Genomic DNA, 4,918 nt, shown 5'->3' on the forward strand with positions numbered 1-4,918 from the left:
CCTTGTTGTCTACTTGGCATAAAATTGGACTGCCTATTTCCTCCATAACTGAAGTTGGGATGGTCCCTCCAACTAGAATTGTAGGTGTTCGAATATGGGTCATATTGATTTCTTGGCGCGGGCGCATGGCCAGCCATGTTTACTTGTTCCGCATTTTCTTCTTGGATCATTGGGTACATCTCTGTAGAGTGACCCATAGCAGTGCAAATCCCATACACCTTGGCCTGTGATGCATTTCTTACAGCCAATTGCCTAACAAAAGATGTTAACTCAGTCAACTGCTGTTGGATAGAAGATATCTCTACCTCATTCACCTTGCGTGTTGGGACATCCTCCCTCGTACCAAATTGCTGCGAATTCTCAGCCATTCCTTCAATTAGCTCACATGCTTCTCGAGGAGTCTTGTTCACCAGTGTCCCTCCACTTACAGCATCTATTATGCTACTGTCTCTAAAAAGTAGCTCCTCGTAAAAATATTGTATGAGTAATTGCTCGCTTATTTGGTGCTGAGGGCACTTGATGCACAATTTCTTGAATCGCTCCCAATAATCATAGAGCGACTCTCCTAGATGCTGTTTAATACCGTAAATTTCTTTTCTTAGACTTGCAGCTCTGGACGCAGGAAAATATTTGTGTAAAAATTTTTTCTTCAACTGGTCCCACGTGGTGATGCTATCTGGTCGTAGGTAGTACAACCAGTCTTTTGCATAGTCTTTCAAGGAGAAGGGGAATGCCCTCATTTTTATCTGTTCCTCTGTAATTTTCGGGGGTTTCATGCTGTTGCAGACGACATCAAATTCTTGCAAGTGCTTATAAGGCTCCTCACCTGGTAAACCATGAAAAGATGGCAGAAAATGAATTAGTCCAGATTTTAATTCAAATGGGGTGTTATCATTTAAACTTGGGAAAGTAATGCATAAAGGCTGCCGAGTTAAATCAGGAGCAGCCAACTCCCTTAATGTTTGTACATTAGCCATAGTGACTTCTTCTTGATCCGAGTCACTCGAAGTGTCACCAAACGAATCTGTTGGGTCAACTTCAGGTTCAAGTCTCTGAGATGCAGCACTTGATTGCTCCTCTCTGAGCTGTCTGGTCTCTTTTCTCGTTCTACGCGCAGTCTTCTCTATCTCGGGGTCGAAAATTAATTCACCTGTACGTAAAGAACGAGGCATATACTCGAGAAGCACCAGAAAATTAGAACGAAAATGAATTTAAAAAGAAACAAATAACTGACACCAGTCCCCGGCAGCAGAGCCAAAAATTGATAGGGTGTCGAAACCTGTGCAATAATAAAACTAAACCTAATTGCCAGTTAAAGTAACTAAAACCTAATTCTAAGTACTGGAGCAGGGACTCTAGATGTGCAATGGGTTACTTGATTCACCCTGTTATCGAAGAGTTTGCTTGATCCGATATACCCGAAGTGGATAACTTTTTTTTTCATAAATAATTATGAATTTGTAGACATGGCAAGTAGGATCGTATCCTCAGGGATTGGGGATATTTGTCTCTTAAGAAATTCAAAGTAACACAGGAGGTGATTTTGTATAAACGACAATCAAAAAAATTTAAATAAGAAAATAAAAATAAATAACTAATTAGAAATTAAATGACAATTCACTAAACGTAGAGTAACAATAATTAAAGGTCTAAAGCAATTAAAACAAGAAAACAATTAAAAATAAAATAAAATAGGCAACTAAAAATTAAATGACAATTCACTAAAATCAAGGTAATAATAATTAAAGGTCTAGCCAAGAAATAACTTCAGCAATGGTTCACCTAATTGATTATCGATACACAAGCAGTTCCAATTATTTATTAATAAATAAGTTATAACTACCAAACAAGCGATGACAGTCAACCTCTCCTTACTGTGTCGGTGATTAAGGTACGCCCGTTAATCACTATTCTAATTGAGAAATAATTCTAAATACGCCCATAAGATTTAATTCCCCAATTGCCTTACGTATTAGAGGAGTCCTATTCTAACCAAATAATGCACTACCAGGGTTATTTCAGATTAGTCCGCGTATCCCCCTGACACAAATCCAATCATGCCAGTTGTCACTATTTCAAGGTAATTAAATAATTACGGATTTAAATGCCCCAATTGATAATAGATTATCAAATTAACTAATTATCCGAATCCAAGATAATTAATTAATTAAATAATCATAAGTACTGCAATCAAGGAATATGCGAATACCAATAAACAAAGGAAAAGATAAAATTAAATCGATCTCACAATTTTAGGCGAATCAGAGCCTTCGTTATTCCTTGACTAGAGTGAGGAAATTAGTTCATGTTTAATGAGAACAAAACATACGAAACTGAAGCAAAAGCTGCGGCCATCTCCTGCGTTTGGGAAATTTCAATTTGCTTCAAACGATGATAGAAAGCGAAAACTGCCTAGAATGATTAAATCCTTCAATTGTTCCAGGCATACGCGGCAGGAGAACCACAAAGGACGAAAAGCCAACGTCAAATAGAAAAGCTGCGGGAAATCATTCAATTGTGCCTAATTGCTCCTGACATATGAGGAGACAAAAACTACTAAGAAGCAAAAGAAGGAAAAGTCAAAGGTACTCTAAAGTAGTGCTCATCCTCTGCAATTTCTAGTTTCTATCTAATAAATCTTTTGATGTGCGGCGGCTGCCCCTTCAAAAGGAAGACTTCGGCCAAATTGCCCAAAAAGGGCTCGCGTATCTTTTGTTCTCAAAATGCCCCTGAATGCCTTCTATTTGAATTCTTTCCCGATGACTGTCAAATTGGCATTGGTTGTGATATTTTCGTTCTACTCCCTGAAATAATTGCAAAATTCGAAAAGTGAATAGAATCTAATAATTAATCTACATCAGGTCAGGTAATAGAGGAAATTAATAATAAAATAAATAATAAAATCGCAACCTATCAGAGAGCTAGCTGGGAAACTTGATTTATTAACTCTATGATTATCCGTCTACTAGGGCTGCACTCATTTTATTACGTGGCTTCTGATATCGATTTTTACATTTCTTCTGACCTCTGATTTGCCTCTTATGTGGTATGCACATTTAATTGACTTCATATTTCGTACCCACAGATAATCAAAGATATAACTGGGCGATTCACGAGTTGAGTGTTTCTAAATGATAGTTGCACCTCTTCATCACATGATTCTGGTTGCTGATCAGAATCCAATCTTCTTCCAATAGCTTCGTTTGGTTCAGATTATGTCTTTCTTTTGCCTTTCAATCTTTGCAATTTAATAATTGTTTCTTAGGTACTCTATTATATATCTGATAGAGTGCAAGAAGATATGGTACTCTATTATATATCTGATAATAACAACGGAATTGATCGGGTCTTAATTTGGCCAGGTCACGTGAAACCACATGTTTTGCTTTTCAAGTACATGTTTTGTGAGACTACGAGCCGGTTTAGATTGTAGTTTCTGGGAACTTTTACAGAAAAATATAATCGTACCAAGAAAAACAAATTAATCAAAGATATAACTGGTGATTCATGAGTGGATAGAAGAATTGAGTGTTTCCAAATTGATGAAGGATAGAGTTTTTCTTATGTTATGGCTGCACCTCTTGATTACATGATTCTGGTGGTTATTGATCTCTTTGATTTGGATTCCAATCTTATTCAAATATTTTTTATTCTTTCAGATTATGTCTTTCTTGTGCATTTCAATCTTTGTAATTTAACAATTGTTTTTTAGATTGGATTTTGATTCTTTTAGACTAAGTCTTTCTTTTTTGCATTTCAATCTTGCAATTTAATAATTGTTTCTTAAATTGGATTTACATTTTAGTTTTGGAGAGGCCCCTGATCTGGATTTGAGGGCTGACAAGTTGTATTTCTACTCAATTTCGGGTATTTAGTAATTTTATATTTTATTACACCATTGTTTCCAAGATTGGATTTTGATTCTTTTAGATTATGTCTTTCTTGTGCATTTCAATCTTTGCAATTTAATAATTGTTTCTTAGATTGGATTTACATGTTTAGTTTTGAAGAGGCCCCCTGATTCGATTCGAGGCCTGACAAGTTGTAATTGTACTCGATTTCGGGTATTTAGCAATTTCATATTTTATTACATCATTGTTTCTTAGATTGGATTTTGATTCTTTTAGATTATGTCCTTCTTGTGCATTTCAATCTTTGCAATTTAATAATTGTTTCTTATATTGGATTTGCATGTTTAGTTCTGAAGAGGCCCCCATGATCTCGATTCGAAGCCTGACAAGTTGTATTTCTACTCGATTTCGGGTATTTAGTAATTTTATATTTTATTACACCATTTTTCAACTCAATCACATCATATTTCAATAGTTGTTACACTATTTTCCAACTCAATTACATTAAAAGGTAAACTTGTGAGACCCCATCAGCCCTTGAGCCTATTAATATTACACATGCAGATTCTATTATAATAAAAGAAAAATTGCCAAATTAGTCACTTAAATTTTCGGTAAAAACTTTTTTTAGCCCATCAAAATTAGAATTTATCAAAATAGTCCATCAAATATAAAAAAGGAAAGTGCCCTTTTAGTCCGCGAGCTCATTTTTTGATCAGTTTTCTAGCCAAAAAGTGCGTGCCTTTCTTAGGTACCCACAATTTAAATAGCAAAATGGGAACACAATTTATTTTCTTCCCAAAAAAGCACATGACAATCATATGACCACCTCCTGAAAGAGTAAATTACAGTTGACTTTTACAATTTCTTGTTCGATTTTGGATCTAGTTAATAAGAATTATGGTTCCTTTGCTAGAGGGGTGATTATGTGATTGTTATGTATTTTTTTTAAAAGAAACTAATTGTGTTTCCATTTTGCCATTGATATTGTGGGAACCAGATAGATGGTGCACTTTTTGGCTTAAAAATGATTGAAAGTGAGTTTTGGGACTAAAGGGGCACATTTT

General features: G+C 35.3%; 1 non-coding gene across 1 annotated transcript; it reads left to right on the plus strand.

Annotated features, from left to right (window-relative positions):
• The first annotated feature begins 498 nt into the window (after positions 1 to 498).
• On the plus strand, positions 499 to 605 carry LOC113776637. Its single transcript, XR_003469124.1, has one exon. It is a non-coding gene; the product is annotated as a small nucleolar RNA R71 (small nucleolar RNA).
• Positions 606 to 4,918: the final 4,313 nt, after the last annotated feature.

The sequence above is a fragment of the Coffea eugenioides genome, chromosome 6 (genome assembly GCF_003713205.1).
Source record: "Coffea eugenioides isolate CCC68of chromosome 6, Ceug_1.0, whole genome shotgun sequence".
Classification (NCBI taxonomy): Eukaryota; Viridiplantae; Streptophyta; class Magnoliopsida; order Gentianales; family Rubiaceae; genus Coffea; species Coffea eugenioides.